The sequence below is a fragment of the Lutra lutra genome, chromosome 6, assembly GCF_902655055.1.
Source record: "Lutra lutra chromosome 6, mLutLut1.2, whole genome shotgun sequence".
In the NCBI taxonomy this organism is placed as follows: Eukaryota; Metazoa; Chordata; class Mammalia; order Carnivora; family Mustelidae; genus Lutra; species Lutra lutra.
This window is the reverse complement of record NC_062283.1, coordinates 26,819,919-26,841,481: the sequence shown is the minus strand read 5'-3', so window position 1 is coordinate 26,841,481 and position 21,563 is coordinate 26,819,919. Positions and strand designations below refer to the sequence as shown.

Genomic DNA, 21,563 nt, shown 5'->3' with positions numbered 1-21,563 from the left:
GAATGAGCTCAAATTTTTGAGTAAAGGTTCTATCCTATCCATCTGTTATGGGCTGAATTGTGACCCTCCAAACTCATATGTGGAAGTCCTAATCCCCGGCACCTCAAAAAGTGGAGATAGGTCTTTAAAGAGGTAATTAAGGTGAGAATGAGATCATTGGGCTGGGTCCTAATCCAATATGATTTATGTTCTTACAAGAAAAGGAAATTAGGACACAGACATACACAGAGGTAGGACCACATGAGGATACAGGGAGGTCATCTGCAAGTCAATGAGAAAGGCTTCAGAAGAAGCAACCCTGCCAACACCACAATCTCAGACTTCCAGCCTCCCCAACCATTAGAAAATAACTTTCTATTGTTTAAGTGACCCAGTCCTTGGCACTTGCCTTGGCAGCACTAGCAAACTAATGAACCTTTATTTTCAACCAACTTCTGTGAAAAAGATATTTTTTCCTCTTAGAAATGAGGAAAATATACAATATAGAGAATGAAAATTAGCTTGTATGGATGTGACAACTACTCACTGTTTCAAGTAAAGCTATTTATTTTTCTAGCTGACATTGGTGTAGCATTTATAAAGTGCTTTTATTTTTATCTTCACAGTTGATCATTAAAAGCAAGAGATATGGTTATTATTATTAGCTATAGTTTGCACAGGAGGAAGCTGAGAAACTTCCCTAAGAAATTCAGCTAGTAAGTAGTAGAGAAAGGGCTTATACCCAGTTCTTTGGACTTGAACCCCCTTTTTCCTCAGGTCAAAACTATATTCCTGGAAGTTATGGCTTGTTATGTTTCTGGGAAAGGCACTACAAGTTGAAATGATGTAAGTCTAATCTAACTTATATTATATGTATATGTATTTTAATATTTATTTATATTATAATGGTTGTTATAATATAAACCAACTGCTTGATTTTCAAATTATTATGAAAAGAATAAAAATACCATATGTGATCAAGTCTAAGTTATGTACCTAGACAGTATACAGTGAAAATAGGAATATAATATCTGTTCTTATAAAACTTAATTTCATTTTTAATATACTCCCAGGAGAAGGCCTGTGCAGAATGAGATGAATGGTTAGAGGTTTTGTGGATACAGCTGGAGATTCCTGGTTTCCAGAGGTTTAGCTTAAGGCTGAGAGCTGCAGTGACCCATGGGAGAGATGCTCTAAGAAGTAGGGAAGGTAGCCTAAGTATGGCACTAGGGCATTGTGTCTTCTCATCGGGGCTCTTCAGAGGGCGTGTGTGATGGCTGGGGTGTCTGTGTGGTCTGTTGTAACATTGTGGGCAGAATTCCATGTGGGAATTTATGGTTGAACTCTTGTTTGTAAAGGGAAGCCTTATCTGTCCTTTGCTCTGAGTGTTAGACAAAGGATCAGCAGCAGACCCAGGCTGCTTTGCTATAGAAAGCTGTTTCTCCCTTTTAGAAAACTAGTGCTCTGCTAGTTAGGAAAAAAAAATGGCAAGGCTCAGAAAGGAGCTTGTGTATGCAGTGAGAACCCTCTGAATGGGGATGAAACATCCAACCCCACATCAATGCCTCCCTAAAAAACCTACTCCTGCTCTTCAGAGAGGACAGGTAAAGGGGCATAATCAGTGAACTGTTTTTTCTGTAGCCTGGATGGCCAGGGTCCCACTCAAAGCTGCCCATGGCTGCCTAGTTTCCTAATTACCTAATAACAATGGGTAGTAGCTTGTTTTCCCTCTTTCAAGATTACTTGAATATGAAATTCAGAGCATCTGTGTAAGGAGTCTTTGGCCATCTGTGTCTAGTGCTTATAAAGCAGGAAGTATTGTTTTGTTTTGTTTTCTTTTGTTTTTTGAGAAAGTCCTTGTCGTGAGCCTGCAGCTGGAAGGAAGGATGGTCGTTATTTTTAGAAGGTTGAGTGTGTAGGTGTATGTGTAGACCATGGCCCAAGTTGGGATCTGCAAATGGGTTCCTATTATGGTGAGCAATTTTTCCACAGAGCTCCAGCATTCCTTTGGGCCCTGTAATGAGGAAAATAAGGTTGATGCCCATTTAGAAAATGTGATCAGATGGAAAGGTGATTTGTCATGTCACCTTTTCTCTGTCTTACTGAGCAGTCTTAAAACAGTCAAGCTAGAAGAGAAATAAGGAGGTTGGTGACAAGGAGCTCACTCAGTCACAGTCTTCACTATTTTTTTTTACTCCATCTTAAATATAAACAAAACCAAAAATCAAAACAACAAACACAAAACTCTAAAAAGTGGTACAGACTACTTTAAAGTTACTTGGTTATTTTTCCAAGTTTTCCTCTCCTCTCTTTTATACACTTAAACTAAGTCTCTTTCTTTCTTTCTCTCTCTCTCTCTCTCTTTCTTTTCTTTCTCTTTCTCTCTTTTTCTTTCATCTTCTATCTGATCTACCAGCATCTATTTTTCCATCTGCCTAAATTTCAAAGGACACCAGAGAGACATGGATGTCCCACACCCCCACATTTTCAGTGGGAAAACTTGTCTCTTGCTTGCTCTGAAAATCTCACTGTATTGACCTTTTGACAGATCTTTGGGCTCGAGACAAGTAGCCCAGTTGGATCTTATTTTCTGTAACACTTATGGAAAAAGGAGGTGGATCCTAAACTTGAGGAAAGAATATGAGATTGTTCAATTCAACTCCAGCTTCTGTATGGAAAATGAGACCAGACTACCCCTAATAGTTGAGTACCTATTGTTTTATCCTCAAAATTTCCCAAAGAAGGTGGTCTTCTCCACTGGTGTTGCAGCTTTTTTTTCTCTGAGGTTCAGATTTAGTATGTTTTGTCTGTTTGCTTTTTAATGCTGACAAGCCAGGAAGAGGTGTAATACTGAATAGAGACTCTAACGTTAACAAACCAGGTTGTCATTCCCATTTTACACTCTTTCTCTGGTCTAGATATGATGTTTCAGGAAATAAATATTTAGTTAGCATGAAAGTTTAATTAGAGACTAATGTTTGGTCTTTTTGATTTAATAATTTGATTGCCAGTGAAATTGTCTTTTCCCTGAATCTTATTCTCATTGGATAGCCTGGTACACTTGATTGTCAGAAACATTAATAGGCCCACAGTCTGAGACTGGATTCTCATGAGAAAGAGTGCAGGAGAGACAGGAAATGGGACCTTGGGAGTCTGTTCTCATGACATGGAATGAGTGGAAACAATGGGATGGGTCCACTCTTTTTCAAATTTTCACTTAACTTTCTTCTTTGATGCTCTTTCTTTCTCCTGACCTTTCCATTCACCCCAATCCTCTCCTAGGGATGGGAAGCAGGATATTTTCACAAAGCCTTTGTTCCTGTGAGGAGCCCGTGATCCTTCTCTAGCCAAACTTTCACTTCCCAATCTAGCTACTCAGGTACCCTATGGACTTCCTGCAGGACTGTTCTGGATAGTTGAGGCTTTCCCACCATTTTTTAATCAAAAGAGATGATGAAGAATCCTGTAAAGTTCTAAATTGCTATTAAAACTATTACAACATACTATTATTATATGTAATATAATTAGTATTATAATAATATTAAATACCACTTGAGCTATCAGTTAAATTTAATTATCAATCTCAATTAAAATGTCAGTGAGGATCTCAACTGAACTGTTAAAGGAATGTAGGCAGAAGCTATAATGTGGGCTGACTGTGATCTCGGGTGCTTGGAGGAGATGCTCAGCAAACAGGGAACTCATAATGTGAATGGGAGATGCACCCACCATAGAGAACTGGCTGAGCAGGGAATTCAAGGAGAGGATCATTGTTAACTTACATGATGACAGGCATCTGTAACTGATAGGGGAGGTTTTTTTTTATTGCTTTTCAATCTCCCAACATCACCTGGTTCCTATAGAGTGAATAGAGCTATTCATTTTTGGTGGCTAATTACTCAAGATGGACTCAAAGCAAGTATCTTTCTTCATTCAGCATCCAAACTTATAGGCAGTTGTTCTCAGTATCCTAAGCTTCAATTCTTGACTTTCCAAGAACATTTTCACAGTGGTTAACACTTTTAGCTTAAACAATTCCCTGTTAAAGAAACCCCACTTTCCTCCACTTCATTCATTGTGAGGCCTTATTTATGACATTATTTCAACACCACCCTTGAAGAAACAAATGATTCTTTAGTTTCCATCCATCTCTTCAGGGATAGACATATTTTTCTGACTTACTCTGGTGCAAGCCATAAATTACAATGGGTTTGAAAGACCACATTCAGGTGCTATCAGAATGCTTGTTAAACTGATATTGGTATGTAACAATAATCTAAATATAAACCATTTTACAGCTTAATTTAAATTGATTTATACACAGTAGTTCAGAATGAAACCATTTCCCTCAGTCTTTTATTCAGAATGAAATTTCTGTTGCTTGAAATAAAGATATTTGCCTTTCCCTCCCCTGAGAATACTGTTCTTCTCCAAGTAAGTGTATTTGTAATCAGTGTCTGATAAACAGCAGGGATTTTAGAGTATTCAGAATAGAGTCGAAAATTTGAGAATCTACAAAGATATGTTTGCAAGCACTATTTAACTTGGACTCAGACAAGATGAAGAGAATTGTCTATATTGCTTATCTTCTCTCTCCTACTTGCTCCTTCCCCATAATTTAATTTCTCAAACCCGTTTTACAGGGAAAGATGCAGGTTATCTAGAGGCCCCAGGCTTGGGCACTTTGGGCTTTGTATATTTATGGTCTTAACAAGACACACAAGAACATGCAGCTTGTGCAATTTAGGAAACTCAGTGGCATATTTTCAGAGAGTTCCTAACTCTTTCAAGAAGGAAGTTATCATCGCTCAGGTTGATGGAAAAACTAAAGCAAATAGAGGTAAACTTCCCTATAGCCAAACAAGATTATTCTTCTGCTCAAATGTTTCATGCCACTTTAAAATTGGAAAAGAGCCATAGGAAAACCAGTGCACATCTTAACTCTGCCTGCTAATTGCAACTCAGATCTAATCACACTGTAAGAATGTGCTTGCTGATATTCATGGTCCTTGTTGAACTTATGTTCAAGGCAAAGTTTGCTCAACTAGATAAACTGGTTGGCCATAGAATGGGATACTTACTCTTGATAATTGGTTTTAGGTTTATAACTGAATTTATAACTCCCAGATTATTGCTGTAGGAATATCATTAATGGTTATGAGTGGCTTTATTGGTTGTAAAACCATATCAATGGAACTACAGGTGCAGAGCAAGTAAACCTGAATTCCTTTTTCACAGGCAAGAGATAAGCTTCAAAGAAACATTGAAAGGATTTTCTCCGAAGCAAATTGCACCTCTTCTCTTCTGTTTCTTTATGCCTTTCCCCACTCCAAACTTAAAAAGGCAGAGAGAGAAAAAAAGAAATATCCCCAAATATACTGACTATGCAATTCTAGAAAAGAAAAAAATATTTTATGTTCCACTAGGAAAAAAATACAAATTAAGAAGTTTTCAGGACTATGGAAATTTCATATAGACATTGATTTAAAAATTTTCCCCTAAACTGCAGAAAATCTAAAGAAAGGATTTCTCACTTTTCCCAGTAGATCTATTCTACTCACCAAGGCAGATGCCACTCTTGACCCAAAACTCTTCTAGAAGGAATGGTGCCATGATTGTGGGAATTGCAGAACTAATAATGGGAGTGTGTCATGTTGCAGAAATGTCTAGGAGAGTCTAGAAGTGTCCTTCAGATGCTTACTTACTTCAGCCCTTAGCAAATGCCGAAGAAGTTGTCAAAACTGGATCTGTTTTGATGACCTGATGAAGTAGGGCTGGAAAAAGTACTGTACTCAAAGTTTCACTTTAGGTGATCATGGGATCTTAAACATAGAGCCAAATTCAGGCCATGAATTCTTAAAACATTTTGTCCTAAGGAAGTCATCTAGATGTAGGATGACCAACTGTCCCAGTTTGCCCTGACCTGAAGGATTTCTAAGGGATGAGGGACTTCCAGTGCTAAAACAGGAATAATTCCAGGCAGATTGATGTGAGTTGGTTACTCTAAAAGGTCACTCATGCTGCTTACAATAAATGTTTCAGATTATAAAAGAAAGCAGTGAGTTAAAAATTCTCATGGAGGGCTCATAGAAGATAAGAATATGCTTGTGAGAAACACTAAGCCAGAACTTGGTCATGTCTACATATTTTAGACAAACACATTTACTTTTTCTGTCATTCATTCATTCATTCATTCATTCCACCACTGTCTATTTAGGTCTCACTGTGGGCCAGGTGCTTTGACCAATTCTGGAATGTTTATGTTGGATATTACAGAAATATAAAAAATTAAATAGTCTTGCCACCAAACACAACTGGTGTGAGGACATTTTTCACTGGTCTTACTGTTACTCAGACAGAAAGTCTTGACCAGGATTTGTGGTTATCACCTCCACAGTGGAGATAGTAGCCATCTCAGAGTGGATATACTTGGGTTGTGACTTTTGCCCTCTACTGCCTCAAGATGCTTTGCCTCCATGGGGGCCTCGTGGCCATCCTATTAACTAATCTGAAGCCTCTAATTCTGGGGTGCCAAGGACAGGACAGAGAGATCCAAGACAAGACAAGTAAGAACATTCAAACTAATGCATGGTGTTGCTGAGTGAAGTGTGTGGCAACAGCTGGGCTTCAGCAAGAGCTGCCTCCTCTGTAAGATTAATATGAACCGTGGGCATCAAGCAAGGGTTAAAGATTGCCTCCAGCTCAGAAGGCTCTGCTCCAGCACCATTAATCTTTTCCTTTATGAACATTTGTGGACGTAATTTGCAAATTAAAAAAAAAAAACTCATAACGAGATAGTTATCTTTTATTATGGCCTAAACAACTGCTACCCCAAGTTCCAACAGAAGAAGGGCTTCTTTCCATTTCACCAGAGAGTAATTCAGTAATAAAGAGTGGAGATTTGATTAAGGTAATTGCTAATAAGAGAAACAAACAACTACAATGTTCTGAAGCTAAGGGTATAGTGTGCCTCCTCAAAGAGGCCCAGCAGAGGTGGGCTCACCAATCACTGCCCACCCTTGAAAGATAGTAATGTTTGCCCCCACTCACCAAAGTTTGTGGGGGGAGAGAGGAACTCTGATGTGAAAAATTCTAAGCCAGACAGTAGGAGAGAAATCCAGTATTGGGTTTCCTTTTCCTTTCCGCAGTCCATATTTATAATTATTTCAGTTGAATGCCCTGAATCTCTGAGCTTCAAGGACTTAAAATTTCATGAATTGTTAAGTCACATACAACAGTGAATAAAACATGAGGATATATGTATATATTCAGGCATTACTGCTTGCAAAACTTTTTAGAGATGAGATTCTTTATCAGGTAGAAAATGTGGCTTTTTTTTTGGTGGCTTCAATGTCTTTATTTAAAAAAAAAACTAAAATGTACAACTGAGTTTCAAGAATAAAACAAAGATATCCCTGTGCCCTCAACTCTATTCATTGTTAACATTTTGTTTTATATATTCTGTAGTTTGCTTTCCCTCTCAATATAATTATATATTACTTTTCTTTTTCTGAACAATTTGTGTTAGTTTGAAGACATAATGTCCTTTCATTCTTTTTTTTAGCTTTTTACTTACGGTAGTTTTCTTTTTATTATTTATTTATTTATTTAATTTAAATTAATTAACATCTAATGTATTATTTGTTTCAGGGGTACATGTCTGCGATTCATCAGTCTTTTTTTTTTTTTTAAAGATTTTTATTTATTTATTTGACAGACAGAGATCACAAGTAGGCTGAGAAGCAGGCAGAGAGAGAGAGAGGAGGAAGCAGGCTCCCCGCTGAGCAGAGAGCCTGATGTGGGGTTGATCCCAGGACCCTGGGATCATGACCTGAACCGAAGGCAGAGGCTTTAACCCACTGAGCCACCCAGGTACCCCTGTGATTCATCAGTCTTACATAACACCGAGTGCCCCATCCCCCCACAACCCTCCCCTCTAATCACAAGTTCTACCTTAGCAGAGGGAACCTTCTATCTAAATCTACTGTTTTCTTTTGTACTTTAATTTCCACATTGAGACTGTTCTTTCATCTAAAGTTTGCTTATGGCTAATAGCTTTCTCAACTTACTCAAAACAGCTCTGCCTTTGTTTTCCACTAACAAATCGCTATATAGTTTTCAAGCATTTTGTTTTAGTTTTTCAATGAACTGAGAAATGAATACTAATTATGATGAATCCTGTTTTTGAGGAAGCAGTTTCAGAGATGTTGGAAGGTTTGCCAAAGTTTGAATCTCAAAGGTGGAAAGTGGTGGAATAGGCTTGGAGCATAATTCTTATTCCAAATTCTGTTCTGCTTCTCGCCTATGCTAAATACAACTCAGTCAGCATTTCTTTTCCACCTTTCAGTTATAACATTGTTCTTGAGGTTCTTCAAAACACCAATACAGATCATCTCAGGTTTGTAATCATTTAGAGATAGACAACTGACTTGGCCATTTTCCTCTATGCCCCCAGTTCTCATTGAACAAACAACAGGAATTACACATTGAGCACTTGTCATTTGCAGGGTATCTGGCTAAAACCTTTATTTACATGATCTCACATCACTGCACAAGAGCCCTGTGATATAAGTGATTCTTTATAACTCTGTAGAAGATGAAAATGAGAATTAAGGGTTAAGTAGCAAGAATTTGAACATACTTGTGTCTGACTCAGAGCCAGTGACAGGTAGACTTTGGGACCATCAGATCATTAGAATTAGACCCAGGTCTCAGATCACTCAGATCATCAAATTAGACCCAGGCCTCATTTCTAGTCCTACAGCTCGATGAGGCTGTAACCAGGATTTTAGCCCTTTCTGGCAAGTCTAGGCTTACAGTCCAGAAGATCTCTCACACTTGGCTGCTCTAGAGCTTCCTTATCCTTTCTGCAGGCTTTCTTGTCTCCTCCTATAGTACGGGGTTGCTATGAAAAAGCACTTGAGGGGCTTAGGATGAAATGTCTTTAATGCATGCCTTCACACATCACTGTGTCACTTATGGGTTTGCCTAATGGCTTTCACTCCTCTCTGGAGTCATTATTTATTTCTCTTTAACCCCAAATGAAGGAAACCGACTGGAAGCTTTTATACTGCATATAACTTGGGAGGTACTTTGCATCTGAGCAGCGGTCCAATAGCAACCTCAGCAGGCTGTAGTGTTGTAAGGTGAGACAAAGCTTCTATAGTCCAGTTTGATAAAAATGTGCAGAGATGTTAAAGAGACTTGAGATTGGAATGTTTATGGAGGCCTGGTCAGGCTCCATCAGTCATTCAAACCTTATCTTGTAGGGGAGTGAGGTACTGAAACTTTCAACCAGCAGAGAAACATAAAGTTACTTTCAATTATGGTCACCCTGGAGCAGCTTGGAGGGTAGTTGCATGGGGAAGTTGGAGGCAGCTGGACAACTGAGTGGGTACTTCCAGTATTCAGAGCATTAGGGAGACACATCCCAAACTCAGAGAGCAGCAGTGGGAATGGAAAAACCAGATAGGATAAAACCCAAACACCAACACAATGATGAGCCATAGAAGATGGGAAAGACAGGAGTCAAAGTTGATGGATGTGTCAATCCTGGATAACATAAAAGAAGGAGACACCATAAACAGAAAGGGTCAGGAACACATACGGTAACTAGCTTTGGCCACCCAAGTTTGGGGGACAAACAAGGAACCCAGATGAAGATGTTTAATAGAATTTTGATATTGGTGAGCTGGGGGAGAAGGGTTTGAGGTTCAGTTTGGGTAGAAATCTGCATTAGGATAGTAGCTAAATTTCTAGTGGTGAATATAATTGTTTGAGGATGGGATATAGGAGAAAATAATTCTAAATTCTTCTTTCATGGTGAGGTTTATTTCAGTACAATGACTTTGTTACAAATAAGAGTTAAAAAATCATCACTGTCTTTAAATTAGCTTTGGGGCACAGTTAATATGCACATGGCTCCTGATTAAAGCACATTCTGTATCTGTGAAAGGATAAGAACCCTGCAACAGTTTCCTTCCTACTTAGTTTTCATTAAGAAAGGTTTACCTTTAACATTAAAGCAAATAACTATCCCATCCCAATGTGTGCATGGTCATTTTCACCTCCCCATATTGTTGATCATAAACCTCACAGAATGGGTTCTCTGAATAAGCAAAAAACACTAAGCAGCTTAACCCTAAATCAAAGCCTAATTCATTTGAAAATGAGAGAGAAAAACTAATCTAGAAACAAAGTTGACAGCCCCTCCCTTCTCAAGATCAAACAAGGTAATGTGACTTTTAGTATTTCTGAACTCCACACCCTAATCGCCCTGAGAATAGAGGCAGCTGATGTTAGTCATGTCTAATTAAAATTGTTCTGTTCCATTTAGTTTCTAATGACTGACATTGCATCGTTTCCTACATAGTGGTTGGTCAGTTTGCTTCAATATATCATCAAGCTTTCTCGATTAGTAGTAGTAATTATAACTCCAAAGTCAATAGCTCTATCAAAGCAAGGTTAAGTAAACACCATAAAGTTATTAGGGAAGAAAAGAACTAAAAGAACTACAAGCCTAGCAATACCTATAGACATATAGTAGAATCTGGATGAAACATAAATCTTTTAAAGGGGTAGGAACTAAAAGTTTGTGGAAAATAGAGCCAGGTGTGACTAGGAGGCTTTGCATAAGACAATGAAGCTGGATTGTCTAACAGTCTCCAGGCCTTTGGTCTCAAGGACATTGGTTCAAAGCTAGCCCCATGGGTTGGAGGTGGAAATTTTCAGAAGGTTCTAAGTGATGGACCAAGGGAATGACTCTCAACATCAATTTCACTAAGCTCTCCTGAAAGTAAGCCTGGTTGGAGAACAGAAACAAAAAGAAATAGAAATCCAGATTATAAGCAAAAAATCTAATCAATGTTTTCATTAACGAGTTTATTTAAGGAGAGGAAATGATATTGTGTTGACTTAGCCAACTTCTGCCATTTACTTGTGTGTGTTTCTTAACCAAATCAAACTTTAGCCCCTGCCCTAGAAGGGCAAAGAAAAAGTATGATTGTTGGGCCACTCCCTGTTCTATTCTTTCCTGAACTGACAGAGCATTTCCTGCTCTGAAATTATAAATCTCTTACTCTATGAGACTGTTTACAATTACTTGAAGTTTAGTATCAGTAAAAGGGCTTTGGACTTGGACTCCTTCACTCCATCTCTGCACATGCACTTAGATTCAGTGTCCCTTGGTGACATGCATATGAATGTTTCTGCTTGTGTGTACACATACACATACATATGATGACTGTCATGCATGTGCGTGCGCGCACACACACACACACACACACCCCATGGACTGACTAAGAAAATTCACTAAGTGTTGTAGACTAACATCACATAGTTATCTGAAGCTTATTCAGTTTTCTATTATATTAGTTCCTTGGGAAATATTTCTAGGCAGTGAGAATAAACAATTAACTTTATGAGTTTAAACAGGCTTAGTTTCAGAATGAAACAATAACCCCTTCCCCCACAAAAGTATCTCTCTCTCCTTTTTTCTTCTCTGAACTCCTTGAAAATGTTTTAGTAAATGTACTTCTTGTGTCCCCAGTGATGAAGAAAGGGATGGCATATTTCACTCCCCGTCTGCAAACCCTATTACCCAGAGGACTGGTCCTAAAGAAACACCAGGACGATTTGCTGAACAAATATATTGATACTTCTCTGTATACCATGTGCATTATTTTTCAAGAGTATAGAGAAAGGTCAACCCATCACTTGTTCATTTTATATAAAATACATATTATATATATATACATATATATATATGGACATATAAAACAGACACATAAATGATACATGTAACAGAGAACTTACCTTTTTTACTATTTTTAAGCACACAGATCAATAGCATTAAATGCATTCATAATGCTGTGCAAACATCACTATCACCCATTTCCAGAATTAAAAAAAATATTGTATTTAATTTCAGTTTTATTAACACAGAGTATATTATTAGTTTCAGGGGTAGAATTTAGTATTTCATCAGTTGCATACAACACCCAGTGCTCTTTACATCAAGTGCCCTTGTTAATGCCCGTATCCCCATTACCCCATTCCTCTATCCACCTCCCCTCCAGCAACCCTCAATTTGTTTCCTGTAGTTAAGAGTCTCTTATGGTTTGTCTCCCTCTCCATTTTAATCTTACTTTATTTTACCTTCCCTTTCCCTATGTTCATCTATTTTGTTTCTTAAATTCCATATATGAGTGAATCATTGGTTATTTTTCTTTCTCTGACTGATTTATTTCACTCAGCATAATACTCTCTAATTCCATCCACATTGTTGCAAATGGTAAGATTTCATTCTTTTTGATGGCTGAGTAATATTCCATTCTGTGTATATATACCACATTTTTATCCATTCTTTGTTGATGGACATGTGGGCTCTTTCCATAGTTCGGCTATTGTGGACATTGCTGCTATAAACATTAGGGTGCATGTGCCCCTTTGAATCACTATGTTTGTATCCTCTGGATAAATACCTAGCACTGTAATTGCTGGGTTGTGGGATAGCTCTATTTATAACTTCTTTAAAAATTTCTTTTCAGCATAACAGAATTCATTGTTTTTGCACCACACACTCAGTGCTCCATGCAATGTGTGCCCTCCATAATACCCACCACCTGGCTCCCCAACCTCCCACCCCCGCCCCTTCAAAACCCTCAGGTTGTTTTTCAGAGTCCATAGTCTCTCATGGTTCATCTCCCCCTCCAATTTCTCTCAACTCCCTTCTCCTCTCCATCTCCCCATGTCCTCCGTGTTATTTGTAATGCTCCACAAATAAGTGAAACCATATGATAATTGACTCTCTCTGCTTGACTTATTTCCCTCAGCATAATCTCTTCCAGTCCCATCCATGTTGATACAAAATTGCATATTCATCCTTTCTGATGGAGGCATAATACTCCATAGTGTATATGGACCACATCTTCCTTATCCATTCATCTATTGAAGGGCATCTTGGTTCTTTCCACAGCTTGGAGACCATGGCCATTGCTGCTATAACATTGGGGGTACAGATGGCCCTTCTTTTCACTACATCTGTATCTTTGGGGTAAATACCCAGTAGTGCAATGGCAGGGTCATAGGGAAGCTCTATTTTTAATTTCTTGAGGAATCTCCACACTGTTTTCCAAAGTGGCTGCACCAACTTGCATTCCCACCAACAGTGTAAGAGGGTTCCCCTTTCTCCACATCCTCTCCAACACACATTGTTTCCTGTCTTGCTAATTTTGGCCATTCTAAGTGGTGTAAGGTGGTATCTCAATGTGGTTTTAATTTGAATTTCCCTGATGGCTAGTGATGATGAACTTCAAAGGTAACACGATGTCAATAAAAACGTATCTCTCAATAATCACTCTCAATGTGAATGGCCTAAATGCACCCATAAAACGACACAGGGTTGCAGATTGGATAAAACGACAGGACCCGTCCATATGTTGTCTACAAGAGACCCATTTTGAACCTAAGGATACACCCAGACTGAAAGTGAAGGGATGGAGAAGCATCTTTCATGCCAATGGGCCTCAAAAGAAGGCAGGGTTAGTGATTCTTATATCAGATAAATTAGATTTTAAACTAAAGACTGTAGTCAGAGATACAGAAGGACACTACATAATTCTTAAAGGGACTATCCACCAAGATGATCTAACAATTGTAAATATCTATGCCCCCAATATGGGAGTAGCCAATTACATAAGAAAACTATTAATCAGATAAAGAGTCATATTGATATGAATACATTAATAGTAGGAGATCTTAACATGCCTCTCTCAGTAATAGACAGATCATCCAAGCAGAAAATCAATAAAGAAACAAGAGCATTGAATGACACATTGGACCAGATGGACCTCATAGATATATAAAAAACATTTCACCCTAAAACAACAGGATACTCATTCTTCTCAAGTGCACATGGAAACTTTTCCAGAATAGACCCCATACTGGGTCACAAATCAGGACTCAACTGATACCAAAAGACTGAGATTATTCCCTGCATATTCTCAGATCACAATGCTTTGAAACTGGAGCTCAATCACAAGGAAAAGTTTGGAAGGAATTCAAATGCCTGGAAGCTAAAGACCACCTTGCTTAAGAATGCTTGGATCAACCAGGAGATCAAAGAAGAACTTAAACAATTCATGGAAACCAATGAGAATGAAGACACTTCACTCCAAAACCTATGGGATTCAGCAAATGCAGTCCTAAGGGGGAAATACATAACCATCCAAGCCTCCCTCAAAAAAATTGAAAAATCCAGAATACACCAGCTGTCACCACACTTTAAAAAACTGGAGAATCAACAACAAATTAAGCCAACTCCACACACAAGAAGGAAAATAATTAAGATTAGAGCAGAGATCAATGAGGTAGGAACTAGAGATACAGTAGAACGTATCAATGAAACTAGAAGCTGGTTTTTTGAAAGAATCAATAAGATTGATAAACCACTGGCCACACTAATCCAAAAGAAAAGAGAAAAAGCTCAAATTAATAAAATTATGAATGAAAAGGGAGAGATAACAACTAACACCAAGGAAGTAGAAACAATCATCAGAAGTTATTATCAACAGTTATATGCCAATAAGTTAAGCAACCTAGATGAAATGGATGCATTCCTGGAAAACTATAAACTCCCAAAATTGAACCAGGAAGAAATTGACAACCTGAATATACCGATATCTAGTAATGAGATTGAAGCAGTGATCAAAAACCTCCCAAAAAACAAGAGCCCAGGACCTGATAGATTCCCTGGGGAATTCTACCAAACTTTCAAAGAAGAAGTAACACCTATTTATAACTTTTTGAGGAAGCTCCATACTGTTTTCCAGAGTGGCTGCATCAGTTTTCGTTCCCACTAGTAGCATAAGAGGGTTCCTCTTTCTCTGCATTATCACCAACATCTGTTATTTCCTGAATTGTTAATTTTAGCCATTCTGACTGGTGTGAGGCGGTGTCTCATTATAGTTTTGATATGTATTTCCCTGATGCTGAGTGATGTTGAGCATTTTTTCATGTGCCTGTTAGCCATTTGTATGTCTTCTTTGGAGAAATGTCTGTTCATGTCTTCTGTCCATTTTTTAACTGAATTACTTGTTTTCTGGGTGTTGACTTTGATAAGTTCTTCATAGATTTTGGATACTAGCCCTTTAACTGATAAGACATTTGCAAATATCTTCTCCAATTCTGTAGGTTGTCTTTTAGTTTTGTTTATTGTTTCCTTTGCTTTGCAAATGTTTTTTTTAAATTAAATTAAATTTAATTTTTTTTCAGTGTTCCAAAATTCATTGTTTATGCACCACACCCAGTGCCCTCCATAATACCCACCACCAGGATCACCATCCCATCCCCCTCCCCTCCAAAACCCTCAGTTTGTCTCTCAGAGTCCACAGTTTCTATTGTTTGTCTCCCCTTCTGATTTCCCCCAACTCACTTCTCCTCTCTATCTCCCATTGTCTTCTGCGTTATTCCTTATGCTCCACAGGTAAGTGAAACCATATGATAATTGACTCTCTCTGCTTGACTTATTTCCCTCAGCATAATCTCTTCCAGTCCCATCCATGTTGATACAAAATTGCATATTCATCCTTTCTGATGGAGGCATAATACTCCATAGTGTATATGGACCACATCTTCCTTATCCATTCGTCCGTTGAAGGGCATCTTGGTTCTTTCCACAGTTTGGCGACCATGGCCATTGCTGCTATAAACATTGGGGTACAGATGGCCCTTCTTTTCACTCCATCTGTATCTTTGGGGTAAATACCCAGTAGTGCAATTGCAGGGTCATAGGGAAACTCTATTTTTAATTTCTTAAGGAATCTCCACACTGTTTTCCAAAGTGGCTGCACCAACTTGCATTCCCACCAACAGAGTAAGAGGGTTCCCCTTTCTCCACATCCCCTCCAACACCTGTTTACTGTCTTGTTAATTTTGGGCATTCTAACTGGTGTAAGGTGGTATCTCAATGTGGTTTTGATTTAAATTTCCCTGATGGCTAATGATGATGAACATTTTTTCATGTGTCTGTTAGCCATTTATTTGTCTGTCTTCTTTAGAGCAGTGTCTGTTCATGTCTTCTGCCCATTTCTTGATGTGATTATCTGTTTTGTGGGTGTTGACTTTGAGGAGTTCCTTATAGATCTTGGATATCAGCCCTTTGTCTGTAGTGTCATTTGTGAATATCTTCTCCCATTCTGTGGGTTACCTTTTTGTTTTGTTGACTGTTTCCTTTGCTGTGCAAAAGCTTTTGATCTTGAAGAAATCCCAAAAGTTCATTTTCATTTTTGTTTCCTTTGCCTTTGGAGACATATCTTGAAAGAATTTGCTATGGCTGATGTCAAAGAGGTTACTGCCTATGTTCTCCTCTAAGATTTTGATAGATTCCTCCCTCATATTGAGGTCTTTTATCCTTTTTGAGTTTATCTTTGTGTATGGTGTAAGAAAATGGTTGAGTTTCATTCTTCTATGCATAGCTATCTAAAGTGGTCTATTTTCATCTTTCTGCATGGGACTATCCAATTTTCCCAACACCATTTGTTGAAGAGACTGTCTTTTTTCCCACTGGATATTCTTTCCTGCTTTGTTGAAGATTAGTTGACCATAGAGTTGAGTATCCAGAACTCTTTTTATGTTGCAAAACTGAAATTCTGTACCCATTAAATAGTAACTCCTTATTCTCCCTCCTTGCAGTCCCTGGAAATCCCCATTCTACCTTCTGTCTCTGAACTTGACTACTCTACGGACCTAATATAAACGGAATTACATAGTATTTGTCCTTTGTGCCTGGCTTATTTCATTCAGCATAATCAAGGTTGATTCATGTTTACTATGTGTCAGAATTGCCTTCATTTTTAAGGCTGAATAATATTCCATTGTATGTGTAGACCACATCTTGTTTATATATTCATCTGTCCACTGCCTATTTTTGTAAGTAAAGTTCTTCTGGGCAAACAGCCATGCCTGTTGGTTTTTACATTGTCTGTAACAATAGCTGTTACTCTGGTTAGGCAGAATTGAGTAATTGTGACAGAACTTTATGAACCATGAAGACCAGACTATTTACTCTCGTGCTTTTTATAGAGAAAAAAATGTAGATCTCTATTATAGAGAACTCTAGAATAAGAAATTTGCGGGGGATGACATAGAGAAAAAACATTTTAAAGACCTCACACAGTCAAAGTTTACACCCTTCAGCACTGCTTTTTTGTATCCACAAACTCAGCCCAGTGGCTTTTCTTTTCTTCCTCTCTTCTCTTCATTTCCTTTCCCTTCTCTTTCTCTCCTTCCCTTCCCCCCCTTTCTATTCCCCTTCCCTCTTCTCTTCTCTATTTTATTTTCTTTATTTTTTTCTGAGAGAGAGAGAGAGAGAAAGAAAGAGAGTGAGAAAGTGCACATGCATTCATGGTGAGGAGGGCCAGAGGGAGAGGGGGAGATAGAATCTTAAGCAACCTCCATTCTCAGCAAAAGCCTGACATGGGGCTTGATCTCACAAGCCACCCTGAGGTCATGACCTCAGCTGAAATCAAGATTCAAAGGCTTAACTGACTGAGCCACCTTGGTGTCCCTGCCATTCTTTACATTTGACCTGGAGTCTGTCTCTCTCACAGTGGAATCCAGAATGATGTCCAAGTTGGGATACAGGCAGCAGCTGTGTGTTGTAGCTTGAGGTGTCTTTGTAGTCTCCTTCTAACCCCAATTTGTCTCTTACTTTTTTTCTTAGGTACATGAGTGTGTGTGGCTTGCTGTACAACCATGCAGGAAACATAGTAACTGGAGCAAAAGGAACCAAAGTGAGTGGAGTCTGCTTTGCTTCCCAGACAGCTGTCTTCTCTCTGTTCCTGTCACACTGGTGTCCCTGCCAGCAATGCTCTGAGGACCTGGATCCAGAGGCAAGGGCCCTATAAGGTACATGGGAGATAAAAGCCCTTTGTCTTCACTGTGCACTGAGCTTCCTGTGTGACAAGATTGACCCTTCCTGGCTATGAGTGTACAGGGAGTCTTTTGGCTCTGGGGAACAGTGACTTGAAAACCAGCTTGCTCCTGTGCTCACATCCTTTTAGAGGGTGCCTGCCTGAGAAATGTGATCAGTAGTTCTAGGCCATTTGAAATAGACATTCTTAAGTCCAAGTAGGCCCCATTTATGCTGCTGAATGAACCCTGAAAAAGAAATATCAGTGCAGACTGACTTAAAGAAGATTTACTAAAAAAGTGCATTTTTAAGATACAATTCATGGAATTTCACTTGGTGAAATTTCCTTCCAAGTCAGCCTATAGGACATGTCCTAAATTAGAAAAAAACTTGGACAAAAATTTGAAGGGCAGGTGAACATTGTTGCACGGACTTTAATGAAATAGTGATCTTTGCTTGAGGAGAAAATGCCCTTATGCTGGAATTGGTTGTTGGAAACATGATAAATTTCCTATGAATGGCTTTGCTTTTAACATCAATCATTTCTGTGAATAGCTGTTTCCTTAATGACAAATGAGAAATATATAGAATGGCATCAGTTTTATGTCCCTGAGTGAGAAAGCACGCTTATACACATTGACCACTCCATTACCCAGCCTGTCACTGAACCTCTGAGGATCTAAAATACATGATCCTTCATTTAGAGTCTGCACTTGTTTCTAAAACATTTATTCTCAGGGCACCTGGGTGGCTGGGTTGGTTAAGTATCTGCCTTTGGCTCAGGTCGTGATCTTAGGGTCCTGAGATAGAGCCCTGTATTGGGCTCCTTGCTCAGTGGGGAGCCTGGTGCTCTTTCTTTCCCCTGCTTGTGTGCTCTCTCCCTCAAATAAATAAATACAATATTTAAAAAATAAAATAAAACATTTGTTCTCATTGTAGTTTTGCTCTGTATGAACTCTGTACAAAGCATATGGGAGCAAAGACACCAGGATCCCTAATTCCCTCATCCAGCAGGCATTATGCTTCACTGGGACTTCTGACAAGCTATGTGGGGTCACCCAGGGCAAGCTCAACAGGCAGCATTGCTTGTTATTGCAGAATTGGCATGTAAAGATGGTGATTCTGTTGCTATAGCTACTAACATGCAGTAGCTGACCAAAAAGGACAGTTAATTCTAGTAAGAAGAATCCTCCTTCTCTTTTCCAATTTTAAAAACACTTCCCATTTCCAGCCAGCCAGCTTCCACAGCTGGCCTCACCTACTTGAGTGGCACGTGCATTTTAAACTACTCTCTCTGGAGAGCTGAGGTATTATGTGAGTTCAGCTATTCACGTTCTCTGAGCTCCAGGATCCAGGCCCAATTGTCTGACTGGAAAGAGAAGGCAGGTCTTTGTTATTTGTCTTCGTACCTTTGAGTATAGCAAGTGTCTCAGAAACTCCAAGGTTTTATCAAATTCATGAGTTAGACTAGGGGTTGGCAAACTGCCTCTCAGGCCAAATCCATCTTGCTGCTTGTTTTGTAAATAAAGTTATATTGGAACACAGCCTAGTTCATGTGTTTACATATTGTCTACAGCTGCTTTGATTGCTGCTTTCCCTCTACCATGGCTAGCTTGGGTAGTTGCCACAGACATCTTATTTTTCAACACCCAGAATATCTACTATTGGGTCTTTGACAGAAAAAGTTTGTCAACTCCTGACCAGGCCTGACTCAAGGTCATTAGGTGCTATATGTAAAAGGTCAGAGATCCATGTATAGATCTCTCCAGTTCATACTCAACATTTACTCCTACCAGAGCATGCCTGGAAATGAAAATTATTTAATGAAGTGAACATAAAGGAAAAGGTACTATGTATAATGTTTTCTAATCCTTATCTGTTTTACTTCTGCAAATGCAGTTATCAGTATTCCTTCCATCTAGGTATGACATCACTTAAAATGATCTTCAGGTTATTTTAAGGACTCAAGGACATTTCCAACTCTACCAAACCGTTCTTCTCTTCTCTTTGTGTCCTTTGCCTTTGTTGTAGCTTGTTTTATCACTTTCCTTTCATTTTTTTCCCTACCATTCTACCTCCCACCCTCATTGCTTCCCATGCCCTACTAGTTATACCAGTGCTCACATAATAAAGTTTAGCACTCAGGAAGAGGAGAGAATGTTCACAGAACAGGGTGCCTGATTTACAGGTATTTTGCTTATAGAGCATTCAGCAGTTAGGAGACCTGGATGCAGGTTTCACCACTGTCATTAACTGGCAGTGGAACCCAGTCCAGTCTCATTAGTAAGAGTTGTAATGATTTTCAAACCAATTATTCTAGGTTTCAAAGCATGAGACAAAGTGAAGATGAGTGATTTGTATCATTCTTGTTTGAAAAAAAAAGTGAATTCCTGAATTGTGATTCTAATTTTTTTCTTTTTTTATTTAAAAAAATTAAAAAATTTTTGTGTGATTCTATTTCTATAAATATTGACTTTGAAAAATTTTAAATTCCAGTATAGTTAACATACACATATTATTTATATGATATACATATATTAGTTTCAGGTGTTTATATTATTTATATGATATACATATATTAGTTTATATGAGATACATATATTACTTATATGATATTTATTTATATGATATACATATATTTTTTATTATTTATATTATTTATATGATATACATATATTAGTTTCAGGTGTACAATATTGTGATTCAACAATTCCATACATCACGGTGCTCCTCAGAACAAGCTTCCTCCTTAATCCCCATCACCTGTTTCACCCTTCCACCTCCCACCTCCCCTCTGATAACCAGCAGTTTATTCTCTATAGTTAAGAGGTTCTTACAGGACACCTGGGTGACTCAGTTGGTTAAACCTCTGCCTTCAGCTCAGGTCTTGATTCAGGGTCCTGGGGTCAAGTAAGTGCTGCATTGGGCTTCCCAATCAGTGAGGACTCTGCTTCTCCTTTTCCCTAACCCTCTGCCCACACCTCCCTTTTCTGTCTGCTCTCTCTGTCTTTCTCCCTCTCCCAAATGAATAAATAAATAATCTTAAAAAAAAAAAAAGAGGCTCTTTCTTGGTTTGCCTCTCTATTTCATTTCCTTTGCTCCATTGTTTTGTTTCTTAAATTCCACATATGAGTGAAATCATATGGTAATTGTCTTTCTCTGCCTGACTGATTTTGTTTAGCACTGTACTCTCTAGATCCACTAGAGTTGTTGCAATGTTGCATCATCTTGTTGCAAATGGCAAGGTTTCTTTTTTTTTTGATGGTTGAGCAATATTCTATTGCATATATATATATATATATATATATATATATGCATGTTGATATATACATACGTGTGTATATATGTATGTTGCATATAAATACATATATATGTATATATATTACCACATCTTTATCCATTCATCTGTCAATGGACACGGGTTGTTTCCATAACTTGGCTATTACAAATAATGCTGCAATAAACATGTGGGTGCGTGTATTCCAAGTGTTTTTATATTTTTTGGTTAAATACCCAGTAGCATGATTACTGGATTGTAGGGCAGTTCCACTTTTTTGGAGGGGTATAGTTCCATTTTCTAATTTTTTGAGGAATCTCCATATTGTTTTCCACAGTGGCTGCACCATTTTACATTCCCACCAACAGTACACAAGGGTTCCTTTTTCTCTACATC

The 21,563-nt window shown here is 38.4% G+C and overlaps 1 long non-coding RNA gene across 2 annotated transcripts in view; it reads left to right on the top strand.

Annotated features, from left to right (window-relative positions):
• The first annotated feature begins 714 nt into the window (after positions 1 to 714).
• LOC125103205 (uncharacterized) overlaps positions 715 to 21,563 on the top strand; it is a 42,263-nt gene continuing 21,414 nt past the window's right edge. Inside the window, exons 1-4 of one of the 2 annotated variants that reach the window (XR_007128317.1) lie at positions 715 to 825; positions 1,053 to 1,179; positions 2,528 to 2,686; positions 17,702 to 17,886. This is a non-coding gene — a long non-coding RNA (uncharacterized LOC125103205). The remainder of the gene's footprint in view (positions 826 to 1,052; positions 1,180 to 2,527; positions 2,687 to 17,701; positions 17,887 to 21,563) is intronic. The other variant, XR_007128316.1, reaches the window with a different exon arrangement.